This window comes from Sapajus apella, unplaced genomic scaffold (genome assembly GCF_009761245.1).
Source record: "Sapajus apella isolate SASKATOON/1434 unplaced genomic scaffold, GSC_monkey_1.0 scaffold8, whole genome shotgun sequence".
In the NCBI taxonomy this organism is placed as follows: Eukaryota; Metazoa; Chordata; class Mammalia; order Primates; family Cebidae; genus Sapajus; species Sapajus apella.
In genome coordinates this window covers 11,079,630-11,093,407 of record NW_022436948.1, presented here as the reverse complement: position 1 = coordinate 11,093,407, position 13,778 = coordinate 11,079,630, and the positions used below count along the sequence as shown (strand labels likewise).

At 47.3% G+C, this 13,778-nt stretch overlaps 1 protein-coding gene and 1 long non-coding RNA gene across 5 annotated transcripts in view; both read right to left on the bottom strand.

The window, feature by feature from the left end:
• Window positions 1-13,778, bottom strand: part of RUNX1 (RUNX family transcription factor 1) — a 258,174-nt gene that overhangs the window by 20,914 nt on the left and 223,482 nt on the right. The window lies entirely within an intron of this gene.
• LOC116550848 lies at window positions 7,108-13,247 on the bottom strand. Its single transcript, XR_004268604.1, has 2 exons — window positions 12,207-13,247; window positions 7,108-11,892 (listed from the first exon to the last, which is right to left on the bottom strand). It is a non-coding gene; the product is annotated as an uncharacterized LOC116550848 (long non-coding RNA).

The following is a 13,778-nucleotide window of genomic DNA, read 5'->3' as shown; positions in this document are numbered from 1 at the left end:
CATGATGCGCCCAGGGGAAAACTCCATCTCCATGCCAAGGTTTAAGACGACTGCTCTCTGTCTCATGGCCTGGCACCCAGACTTGGAGCTGGCACGTCAAACCCTGGGTGAGCTGCAGGTGTGAGCTACTAACAAGATTGCTCCCGGGCTGACCGTTGGCTTTACCATCTGGGAAGGGACAGGCTAGCGCTTGCCCCTCCTGGGCTTCCTGGGCATGAGTCACATGTAGCTAGATAATGATGCAAATCACTGTCAACATTTCTTAAGGTTTCATTCCAATGTCTCATGGAATGATAGAGCAGAAAGCAACCTCCGAGATAGCAGAGACAACCATGCCAGCCCCATCTCAGAGAAAGCTGCAGTATGAAATGGTGAAGGGACTCCCTCTGTTCCCCACAGCAGATTCCCAACAGGTCAGGGACAGACCCTCTGGCTCTTCATAGACTTCTGCTTTTACTACGTGATGGTTAGAAATGATACGCCTCCTATCAATCTAGGTACTATATGCTGACAAAACAAAAAGACCCATCTAAAACTCAAAAAAAGACAGAAGTCATTGGAAAGCACATGTCCAGATGGGTCTGAGGAGGAGCACCTTTGCCTGCTGATAGCTCTGTGAGATCCTGAGCTTGGTGAGATTGACTGGGAAGTCCTAACTTCATTTATGTCTTCTCTCCAACCTGAAACTATGCCAAAACAACCCCAAATCTCAAATAAAAGTTGGTGTCTGCTGCTATAAATGGACAAATAACCCAAAGTCAAAATTAGGGATAGAGGTTACCATTCCTTTCACCTTCTGTGTTTTGAGGTGGTCGTGGGGAGGAAGAAGGCTTTCAGTGACAAGCAGACGGCGACAGGGATCACACTGTCACCTGTGTGCGCCTTTTCTTCTAATGGCCTTAAACTGCCAAGCGGCTGCAACATGCTGATTTTAAACCCTTTTATGGAAAGTACCATTCCCTTTTCGGCTCGCATCACTTAAAATAATGAGCTAGATGCACTTGTATTAGTCTGTCTTTCAAGTGGATTAAATTCACAGGCTTGCTCCCCTCCAGTCTCGCAAGCTTTGGCCTGGCTGTCTGAACCTCCAGATTAGGCTGATGAGCACATGCCAGACAGCAATGAAATGCAATTACCCAGGCAAACTTTTGAAGGATTTGAGCCCTGGGGCACAGGCTGTTTACGAAAGACTAAAAGCACCGTTTGTGCTGAGCAGGACCAGTTGCCTCTGTCTTTTCGAGTTCTGGATCCTGCCTGCCACTGGACTGCAGGCAGGATTTCTGGGGGCCCGATAACATCAAGCTTCTGTCCGCACCTCAGCACCTCAGGGTCTTTGCTCTGTTTTTCAACAAGAAAATGCAAGTACCAACAAAAGCCTATTATAACATCTCCCTTTGTGCTCACTGACTCTCTCTCATTGATTTATTTATTTTTTTTGTATTGTGTACTACTCTGAAAAAATGTAGCCAGAAATCATCCTATAGCTGACTGGCTGTGTAACTTCTTCGGAAGCGAACAACCTTTCCAAAAAACAGGAACTTCCCGTCTTCTTTGAAAAAAAATAGAAAAGCAAACCAGTCTCAACAGCACCTCTGAAGTACTTTCCCCTTGATTTGAACAAAAGAGGTTTCAGAGGAACAGAGGCGGAAGGAAGAGAAGACAAAGAATGGGCAAAGGGGGGTTGACAAGGAGAGTGACCACAGTCTCTCCCTCTGCTGACCCACATTTTGTTATTATTTTTCAGACAGCTGTGGGTGACACAGAGGTGTTGGAATGGTTCTTCATCTAACCAGCTGAAAACTAAAATGTAATTCTGCTAGGAGAATAGTAGGGTGGGGAGGGAGGGATTGGAGAAGGTTCCTTGGCTTTTGTAGTTGGTGGAAGGAAGCACCACGTGAAGCCAGCAGGATGATAGCACTGAAGTGCTCCAGGGCTGGGGTTGGGGGTCGTGAAGACACCCACAGGGCAAAGGGTGGGTTTGGGAAAGAAGCTTCCATGAGGAGTGGGAATATACGAGGGATAGCAAGATAAAGAGTAAACCAAGAAAGAGAGGTTTCAGAAGTGTTGGAACCAAGAACAATCTAGAATGCTTTTAGAGAAGGAGGCTGCACAGGGGCACACCTGCACACCAAGGAAGGAGGAAGAATACCACTGCCAGGAGCTGGCACTGAGTAGGGGTCGGGGTCCAGGTAAGTGGGGGTAAATCATGCGCTCTTACTCTGGGGTTGAGATGTCTAATGAAACGTCGAAGTCAGGGTCAGGTATTCAGAAGGCAGCCTCCGGTGAGGCTGAGCAGTCTCTAGAGGAAGGAAGATGGAAGAGGCTGGGAAGAGAGAGTTTGGCCTCAGGGAGGGAATGGCAAAAGACAGGGGGGCTTACTAGCTTAGTTAACAGAAGGCTGTGAAAGTGATGAGGCTCAGAAAGCCAAGAAGCACAGAGACTTTCCAGGCACTTCCTCGTCACAAACAAGAAGAGAAAGGGTCCAAGAAAGGGCAGGTGGTGCCAGCCAGGCTCCCTCCGTGGGCTCCCAGCTGGGATCTGGGAAAGGAGAAAGGGAGAATGGAGAAAGGAAGCAGCCAAAGGGCCCCAACTGAGGGTTGGCGCTTTGCAAGGAAATAAATCATTTAGGGTAGGAGATTCTGAAGTTTAAAACCTACAAATAAACAGTTTTGACCTGCTGTCCCAGGAGCAAAGAAAATCCTTCCTCAATGACTCATGCTAGCCCCTTTCTCTGGAGCTCTGGGCTAGGTTCATGGGGGTCCGGGGAAATAGGAGAGAGAGTTACTGCTCACCTGGAAGTCTCCTTCCAACCTGTTGACCTCAGAACCCTGATGTGCCCTGGGGAGAAGAGCGTGTAGCGGGTGGGGGCACGCTCAGGGTTGCCTGCCTGGATGGCATCTGATCAGTGGTGGTTGAGATTTGATTATCTTGTAGCACAGACGGTGAGAAATCATAGCCATGACAGTTGGTGAAGCGCCACGCAAACACACAGCCTATCTGGTAACAGCAGAAGGGAGTGCGCGGGGGAATGCCGCAGTGACAGAGTGCTGATCAATCAGGAGTTGGGAAGGGAGTCAGTCTGGGCCTCGGTGGGGACGAAAATGTTCTGGAGGAGTTGGGGCAGGTGAGGTGCCCTGGAGAATGGCAGGATTAGGTGAGGTGGCGCGGATGAAAAGAAGGAACTTTCTGGGTAGGTATCCAGCATGGACCACAGCTTCTGGGCAGGACTGGTCATGGGTGTTCAGAGATGAGGTCAAGCAGGAAGACCTACTGCTCTCAGCCACCTTAGTGCCCAGCCTCCCTCCTGCTCGTTGGCTTGACTTTTTGGTCATTTCAGAGCAAGAATGAGCTTGGGAAGAATGGAGAGCCTCGTGGCCCAGAATGAGGCAGGGAGGCATGGCTACAGAAGGAGACAGAAATCATCCTATAGCTGACTGGATGGAACTGGTGGTTCCATGGTCTCCATAGGTATCAGGCTCTCCCTGGCATCAGCTGGCCTGAAATAGCAACACCTGCTTCTTCAGCCTCTTTCCTTCAAAGGTGACATGTTCAGACAGGCTCTACCAGGCATGCAGGGCTGAGGGAACCTGTGCGCAGCAGTCCTCGGACTCTCTGAAGGCCAAAGTATCAACAGTGAGGACACAAGGTCTTTGCACATCACTCAAGGTCACATAGAAGGGATTCAAACTTGGGCTGGAGTGCAGCCGGAAGTCTGGGTTGCCTGTGCTCACTGCCATTCACCGTCTGTGACTCTGCTTCTGAAGAGTTGTCCTTTTGTCCCTCTGGGATTGTCAACTGACATTCATATAGAGATACAGTGTGGCTGAGTTACCAATGATTTATGCTACAAAAAACAAACTGGTCCAACCTCATCTCTGGTAAGTCCTCAGTCTCAAATGAAATAAACAGCATGTGGATTTTCCCTGTTGTGTCTCTGAGGTATGAGTCAGCAATGGGGCTTAGTGCCTAAGTAAGTTGTGTATGGATGAGAAGGACAGGGCTGCCTAGTCCCTGTTTGAGTGCCTGCTGGCACCTAAAGGCCTCCCAGCTCAGGTAAGAGCCTCCCTGATCACGAAGGGAGCTGGGAGATTTGTTGAGCTACTCAAGCCCCCAAGACCTGGCCACTACCTGTGTGAGAATTGTTTAGCCCCTATACACGGGCCTCCTCACTGTTGGCTCTTGCAGAAAAGAGTGGCTTTTGATAACTGGGAAGCTCTTCCTGCTCTTATCCTATGGGCCTCCACATCGTGTGGTCCTGAACTAGGAAGTCATTTCAGGGTGGCTGACTCAGCAATGATCCTTCAGAGCCATCACCCTTGAGGGGTGCCAGCCTGTACCCAGAAGGGCTTCTGTCTGGGGCTGCCTCATGTCAGGGCCTCTTGAGAACTGGATTTACAGACGTACGACCTGGTGGCCTGCTCTGTCTGCACTGGTCACAAGGGACAGAAAGGCTGAACAGTGACAGAACAGTTTACAATCTCATCAATGAATAATATGGAGCTGGGGACAAAGTCCCCTCTGCTTTCTGGGGCTGTCACTGAACTGTCAGCAGTGGAGGGAAAACCCGAAGTGAAAACCTCTCACTGATAGGTGCTGTCAGTGTGGAAGGAGCTCAAGTTTCAGCACTGGGGTGGGGTGGGGGCTGCACTCCTACCTATTCACCCTGCTTTTCTCTGGGCTGCTCCACTCCCATGATTACTGGGAATTTATCCTACAATAGGCCACAAGCTCCTTGTTCTGCAGTAGGAAATTCTTCACAAGAGGCCGACTGTTAGTGTTGTCTGTTTGTTTTTTAATTTCCAAAAATAAGAAGTTTATTCAATAAGAGTGGGGAAGGAAGGAGGGAGAAGGAGAGCAAAATGGCCCCAGAGGTGGCTAAGCCAGGCACTTCCCAAGTCTTCCCTTGGCTTCTCCCATCCCCCTTGTCCCAGACCCCCCTCCTCCTGGTTCTGAATGTGAAAAATAAGCAGCCTGCACCTCCTTGACTGGAGATGTGTCTAACAAGGCCCTCATTGTCTCAGACAGGTGTGAGATTGGACTTGATTCAGGGCCAACACCTCCAGTACCGGAGCCAGCTCTGTGAGCCGAAAACATGCACCAGCCCTCCAGTAATACCACTGCAGCCAGCCAGAGACTCAACAATTTAGGGCTTAACACACACAACATAAATCAGAGGAGGATGGACCAGCCGACCGGCAGCTTCTTGGGCAGATGCCTGCAGACTGTCTGCAGATCATACCCTGCCTGTTTGGGTTATTTGAGACTCTTTTTTCTGTAATATAAAGATGGGAAACTGGGTGGAGCAGCGTGCAGAGGCACACGGGTGTTTGTCCTGTCTTGTTCCAACAGCCCCTCTTTTGCCTAAGTGTTGTTTTGAAGGGACTGCTCAGGACGGTTCACATTGCCACATCCAAATGCCAGGAATGTGTCCAAGCTGGGGAGGATGGGCAAAGGAAAGCTGAGCGCTCCAATATGGGCAGCATCTATGTGACCCTGGGCAAGTCTCTTTACCTCTCTGAGCTCATCTATTTAACGAGGGGTCTCGTTTTCTACCATTCACTCATCTCTAATGCTCAGAAGTTCAAAGTCATTGTAAGAAGTGCCCAAGTCAGAAAAGGTCATTACCCTTGGGAGGAAACTCACAGCGCCACTGAATGCTGTTTCTGAGGGGATCCATGTCTTTGAGCAAGAAAAGTCTCTCCTCCTCATTTCTGTTCTTTAGAAACTTGTGGTTCTCAGACTGCTGAGGCAAGCCCTGAAGCTCGAGCCCCCAGGAGTGTGGTCACAACACGGCAAGAGCCGCATCCTGTGGGAGGGAAGATGGAGATGACAGGTCTGCACTGCTAGTTACTGCCATGCTCCAGTCCCTAAGTCTCATAATCAATTCTTAGATACGTTTCATTGAGGAGGGAGGATCACAAGCCTTTGCTAAGTCACCAAGTCTTAGTAAAGGGAGGGGGCCCAAAAGCCACCCATCAATGCAGGAGCTTCTGCTCTGAGGCCTCTGAGAGAAGGGCATTTGGTCTCTGCAAATTCCTGTGACATTCCAGGTTAGCTTTTGGCCCTGCCATTCGTCATCCTGACCCTGAATTCATGGACAAGGACATGGCCGTCACAGGGACGCCTTCATCTGGTCTCAGCTCAGTCCCTCTCATAGCCATGCACTCTGTCGGGAACAACTGGCATGAAGTTGGCAGTGGCGTCCTGAACTGGGATGACAGCACCATCAGTCAGCACCAGCCTCCTGCCCCTCCCGGCCTCGGCCTGCCAAAGCGGCCTCGCATTCCCACAGCTGTGGCTTCAGCCTCTGCCCCGTCACACTCGCACACCTGTTTGCCGCCCTGCTTCTGGCCCACCAGCCCAAGCCACAGCCCCAAGCAGGCTTAAAAGGCTGGGCTTGTGGGAGGAATCTGCACAGGGAGGTATTTACTTAAAATCACACAGGAAGGTGAAACTCGGTTAAAAGATATCCTTTTGTAGCTGCTTCATTAAAAACACCAAAGAGGCTGACCATTCACATTGTTGAATGTGTCCAATTCATGCAAATAACAGGACAGGTCAGGATTCACCCTTGCCTGCTGCCCATGTGGGCTTTGGGCTCAGGGAGTGACCTGTCAGGCTACTGCAGCTGGTTGTCCCCCACAGGAAGCAGGGCTAGGGTTCTGGGTGGGGCTGAGGAGGGTGTGTGGCTTTGAGAAGGGCATCCCTTCCTTGCTGGGTGGGGCAGAGGAGGGTGGGCATGGCTTTGAGGAAGACATCCCTTCCTTGGTGGTGGGGCAGAGGGTGGTGGGTGTGGCTTTGAGGAGGACATCCTTGCTTACTTGAAGAATCCCTCCTCCAGCCAGGGGTGGTGGCTCACGCCTGTAATCCCAGCACTTTGGGAGGCCGAGGTAGGTGGATCACCTGCAGTCAGGAGTTTGAGACCAGCCTGGCCAGCATGGTGATACCCCATCTGTACTAAAAATACACAAAAAATTAGCCAGGTGTGGTGGTGGACTCTGTAATTCACTCTGAAATCCCAGTTACTCAGGATGCTCATGCAGGAGAATTGCTTGAACCTGGGAGGTGGAGGCTGCAGTTAGCCTGGAAGACAAGAGAAAAACATTGAAAAAAAAAAAAAAAAAAAAAAAACAACCAGAATCACTCCTTAGCATGAATTCAACATTTTAAAAGTGGAGACTCGGAAGCAGCATATGATATTGAACCCAACCACGGGGATCTAGCATCTCTCTGAGACGGTGTATTTCTAGAAAAACGCAATGTGAGGCACAGCATGGTTCAGTGCCCAAGTGAATGATGCACACCAACCCCAGAGACTTTGTTTCTAGGCTACCTTCGAGGCAGAACCACAACCAGCCAATGGGAAGAGCACTGGGCCAGAAGCCCAAAAACCTGGATGTTAGGTCTGCCTCTAATTGGGACAATCACTGGAATTCCCTGGGCCTCAAGTGTCTCATGAGTAAAATACAGGGCTTTGAGCAAAGAAGTTTAAGGTCCTGTAATAGTTTACCATTTGGTCTTGTGCAGCAGTGGTTATGGGAAGTTCTCCTGTTTGAGTTTATCCAAGGAAACAAAACTCAAATGAAAATACCACTATAACTGCCACTAGGTTTGTCCACTCTGGGGCTATAATCACTCCTGAGTAAGAAGGAGACACCAGGGGGAATTATCGCAGAGTAAATGTGTGACTCAGAGAAGACCGATGGGTACAATTACCTGGTGATACACCAGTGCCACCAATGAGGGCACACAGATAGCAATGAGAGTAAAAAGAATAACACTGACCATTTATTAAGTATTGACAGAGTACCAGGATCCATGCTAAATATTTGTTAAAAATATATCTCAATCCTTGGGATGACTTTGTGAAGGATTAATAAGTAACACAGTGCTTCCCATGTGCTGCGCATCAAGCTAACTCATTTAATCCTCACAGTGCTCCCATGAGTTAGGAGCTATCATTGCTACGACAGTTTGCAGAGGGGGAGCAGTGTCACAGAGGAATTACAGACCCACGTTCTGCCTTACTCATCAAGCCCATTCTGCAGGCTGCCATGTTTCTTCTGAGTCCTTTCTGAGGATGAGATGGAAAGGGTCGCTCTATCCTGCCTGGGGAGAGGGATGGACAGAAGAACTGACTTCTGCCTCCACATCTCCAGGATGCTGTGTCTTCCTCTGAGGGAGCCATGAGTGACCAGGGAGAAAGTTCGAAAATAAGAACAATTTTTTTATAGAGCTGCGAATGCATTCCCCTCCCCTACCCCAAGGCGTGAAAGAATCAAATGAGGAAATCGGGAAGAGATTCTGGCATAGGAATAACAAGATTTCCCTTCCCTTCCACATGAATTGGCCATCAGTAATTTTGCAGAAATTCAATTTCGAAGTCATGCTTCGTAATTTGTGGTAAATCATATTAAATTAAACAGATCCATGTCTGGGCAATGACTTCTCTCATTTAGGAACATATGGTGGCTCAGAGCCTCTCACACAGCAAAACTATAAATGCTTCTTCTAAAACAGCAGCAGAGTGAGGGACTCTGGGGCAGCCCTACTGGTTTTCCTGAGAATGTTCATTAGGGGTGACTATTCATTCATGGGAACTGTAGTATCCAGAATGACAGAATGTTAGTGTTTAAGACAACTCGGTTAATCACTTACATGACAGATGAGGGTCTGGAACTTGGTGGTAAAGGAAACAGTGCCCAGTCACATGAAAACAGAGCAGGCACCACAGGCAGGACCTTCCGGGCAATGCTCCACCTAACCATGTCATGCACCTACAGGTGATTGGCGGTGGGGATTCAATGAACCAACACCATTGGTCTGTTCTATAAATATGAGCTATCATTATTTTATGACTCCCTTTGGCAAACATATGAACTAGGCAATCTCCTTGTCATAATCTTGCTGTCTTAGCTGCTCTATGATAACCCAGGTATAGACACAATCACAAACAAAGACTACCATTTTAAAATGGGAAAGTGGGTGAGTCTAATGCTTCAAAAGCTTCTGCATTCATCTTTAAGATACCAGTCTTCCTGGACAACCAAAAGAAGCACGTCTTAAAACTCAGGCAATTTTTATGGTTGTTCCACACAGTGGGTGATTTACAACAAAGTACAGATGAAGATTAACCGGCCTTGAGATGAGAGAGCTAAATAAACCACTTAACGGGCAGAAAGGCCATGTCGAGCCCTTGAGCTTGTGCTGACTTTTACAGATATTTAAATAACTTTATCATTATACAATTTGCCATCTGATATGTGCAGAGAGATGCACTAATGGAGTGAGAGTGGCCACAACAGTGTAATAATCCCATGAGACTTCATAAAACCACCGTGTTCGCTTCCCTCATATGACCTGCAACTCCAGGAAGTGCCATCCCTAATCATGTGATTTCTTCCTCCCTTTTCATCTTGAGATGTTCTTTAAAAAAACCCCAAAGCAAGTGTACATATGTAGTCCTTCTAGTGATGTAAGGAGGAACCGGCACAGCATAAGCTCTCTGGGTCCTGGATCTGGCTTTGGAATGACTCAGGTTGAACATACAAAGCCGTAAGGTAAAGAGGACATCATCCATAGCAGGAACTGGCAATTTACAGGGCTGGAAGACTTAACTGTCCCAGACAAGAGAGCTCCTGACACCCAAGCTAGCACTGACTCAGCGGGGGCCTTGAGGCCTGACTCACAGGTCTTCCCTAGAGATGCTTTGCTTTTATGACACCAACTGAAGGATCCTACAATGTCCTCCATACTTCCAGGAGGATTGAGCTGGCCGCTACAATGGCCCGAGTCTTATTAAACAGAACTGACCATGTTGACTTACGGAGGCTCAGATGACCCAATTCAGATTGGGTGGAAGAACCAGGACAGTTGAAAAATTAAGCACCATTTCCATTTCTGGTGGTTTTTCTTTTGAGATGGAGTTTCACTCTTGTTGCCCAGGCTGGAGTGCAGTGGTGCGATCTTGGCTTGCTGCAACCTCTGCTTCCCAGGCGCAAGAGATTCTCCTGCCTCAGCCTTCCAAATAGCTGGGATTACAGGCACTCACCACTACACCCAGCTAATTTTTGTATTTTTAGTAGCGACCTCGCCATGTTGGCCAGGCTGGTCTTGAACTCCTGACCTCAGGTGATCCACCTGCCTCAATATCCCAAAGTGCTGGGATTATAGGCATAAGCCACCGTGCCCGGCCCCTGGCCTGTTTTAAAGCTCAAGTTTCATGCCACCCAATAGCGGTTAGGTGACATGAGACTCACAAGTCAGGAACGCCATCTCCTCTTCCCTCTGCCCACACTAATTTCCTCTGGGAAAGAAAGTAGGGAATTTCCTCTTTAAGAAAAAGAATCCCCTTCCAAAAAGGTTAGTTAATTCCCATAATAGGATTTATAGAGATCAGAATTGGAAGATGCTTTTTACAATCTTGAAACCCTATTTAGAAAGTTCTAAACCCTAAACATGACCCTAAAGTCATATGGAATATTGATGGTACCAGGACAGTGGTACTTCATCCTGAGTCTGGAGGAAGTGGCTGTCTTTTCTGTCCAATCTGTCCTAGGCATGATTCAGCCAAACATTTAGTGCCACTATTCTGTTTTCTCTTAAAAATACTTGTTTCTTTAAAACAGAAAATGGTCTGTTCCATGCCATTTAGGGGAGCGTGAACCAGCTAAAACTCCACCTGAAGACTTTCCATAGCTGGCAAATCAGAAATCACCTGAATAAGAGGTGGTACATTCTTTCCCTATCAATTCTCAGGAGTGCACAGAGAGACGAAAATAAACATGATTGACCCATGTTTGTTTTTAGGGCGAGTTCTATACTATTTTTCTGTTATTATTTTGCTTTATTTACTGTGGTTGGTAACCGAATCTCTAACATCAAAACATAAGATGTTCTGCCAGAAAGAGATTACAGAAGAAAAGTCTATGAAAAGAAACTGGGTTTGTCAGTGAAGATTTTATTTACAGGAGTTTTGCAATTGGTATCTTTAATCTCCATAACAATTGGCCTATTCTACTGCTTTGAAGGCAATTGTTCAATAACGAGAAATTCCCTGTGAGGCCAAGGCTTGGAAGGAGAAATGTGACTGGGCTAGTGACAATTGAGGCAAGTGAAACCCTCTGCTTCTATAGATCTCCCCTAAAAGTCAGGGTGCAGTGTTCTGAGGGCCACAGGGAAATAAGCAAAGACAGAGGTAATTAAAGCCCTTCAGCATCATTTAAATCACAAATGCTGGATTTTAAAGAGCTCTCCAATAACTGAATTCGAGCAGGCCTGAATTTATGTTCCATAAGGCAAGGAAAAATCATGCAGGTGAGTAAAACCAACTCAGTCTGGAGAACTATGCCTAATAAGAAAACCCAAGGAGTAACTTTCTAAGAACACAAAAAGTAGCTTTCTAAGTACAGTTGCTTTTCATATCAGCATATATTGTTTGTTCTCTCTCAATACAAACTTTTGGTAAACTTTGATACTACCTCATGACTACAGTAAAACTTTCTTTTTTAAATATCCAAATTTGAAAGTCTATCTTCAGGTGATTTGTAAATCACTCTCCTTTTGAAATGGGTGTGTGAAATGGCAATAAAGTCACTTTTTAAAAAGGCAGCTTGCTTCAAAACCACATGCCTGGCTTTGGGAGGTCAAATTCTTGAGTCCAACCCAACTGGCTGGCTTTGGTCATCATGTCATCTTCTGTTCCCATCTTTCTGTTCCTACCATCTAAGCTGTCATGAGCTGTGGGAGGCTAGGGCAAGAGGCACCTGGGCCTTCTGTTTCCCTGTCTGGCACTGTTCCCTGGACACAGGGAAGAATGCTCTTTCTCTATCACTGTCAGACCTCTGGTTCCATCTGCATAGGTGCTCTAGAAAATATTAAGAAATACCCGATCTCGGCCGGGCGCGGTGGCTCAAGCCTGTAATCCCAGCACTGTGGGAGGCCAAGGCGGGTGGATCACGAGGTCAAGAGATCGAGACCATTCTGGTCAACATGGTGAAACCCCGTCTCTACTAAAAATACAAAAAAAATTAGCTGGGCATGGTGGCACATGCCTGTAATCCCAGCTACTCAGGAGGCTGAGGCAGGAGAATTGCCTGAACCCGGGAGGCGGAGGTTGCGGTGAGCCGAGATCGCGCCATTGCACTCCAGCCTGGGTAACAAAAGCGAAACCCCGTCTCAAAAAAAAAAAAAAAGAAAAAAAAAACCCAATCTCGTCTAGAAAAAAAAATCATACATTCTTCTGGCTGGGAAGTAAAAGTACCATGATGTTGGGTTTAAACAAATGATGGACTGAGGTTATAGTAACATGATTGGGGCATTCATGCATGAGATGTTGAGTTTACATTTACCTGTCCACTGTGTTTGTTTTGGGGGATGGACTTGGGAGAGTTATCTCTGGTCTCACCTACTGTCCCTGGTCAATGGTCCGATATCCCCTATCCTTTGTACAAAGATACAGTAGTTTGGATGGTGGCTCCAGAAAAGATATGTCCATTTCCTGACCCCCAGAACTGTGAATGTGACGTTACATGGTAAAAGGGCCTTTGAAGCTATAATTAACTGAAGGATCTTGAGTTCATCATGAATTATCTGGGTGGGCCTCAGTAAGAGACAGAAGAGGAGATGACACAAAGGAGGCCATATAAAGAGGGAAGAAAATGTTGGAATGATACAGCCTGATACAGTCACAAGCCAAGGAATGTCACCAATGGCTGGAAGAGACAAGGAAGTATCCTCCCCTACAGCCTTCAGAGAAAGTATGGTCTTGCCAACACTTTGATTTTGCACTTCTGGCCACCAGAACTAGGAGAGAATACATTTCTGTTGTTTGAAGCCACCAAATTTGTGGTTATTTGTTAAAACAGCCACAGGAAACTAATATACTTGTGCTGTGGTTTGATTGTGTCCCTCAAAAGTTCACATGTTGGAAACTTGGATGCCACTGCGATGTTGTTGAGTGATGGGGCCTTTGCAGGGAGCAAATGGGTCATGAGGATCTGCCCTCATAAATGGATTAATGCCATAATCACACAAATGGGTTATCGCTGAAGTGCCTTTGTTATAAAAGCAAGCTGTCTCTTGCACACATTTCCTTGTGCCCCTTGCTTTCTGCCATGGGTTAATGCAGCAAGGACCTCACCAGATGCCAACACCATGCTCTTAGACTTTCTAGCCTCCAGAACCATAGGAAATAAATTTCTTTTCTTTCTTTTTTTTTTTTTTTTTTTGAGACAGAGTCTCTCTCTGCCATCCAGGCTGGAGTGCAGTAGTGTGATGATCTCAGCTCACTGCAACCTCCACCCCCCGGCTCAAGTAACTCTTCTGCCTCAGCCTCCTGAGTAGCTAGGACTCAGGTGTGTGCCACCATGCCCAGGTAAACTTTTCTGTGTTTTTAGTAGAGATGGGGGTTTCACCATGTTGGCCAGGCTGGTCTCAAACTCCTGACCTTAGATGATCTGCCTGCCTTGGCCTCCCAAAGTGCTGGGATTACAGGCAATGAGCCACTGTGCCCGGCTGTGAAATAAATTTATTTTTTTTTTGGAAATTACCCAGCCTCGGGAATTTGTTTTAACAAAGGAACTAAGACAGAAAGTTGGTACCAAGAAGTGGGGTTGTAACTACAATGAACACCTGAAAGTGTGTAAGTGGCTTTGGAACTGCATAACAGGTGAAGGCTGAACAAATCTGGAGGAGCAGGCTAGGAAAAGCCTGCATTGCCAAGGACCGCTCTGCCACTAGGGGCAATTCTGGTGAGGGTGCTGAAAGAAGACCTCAGA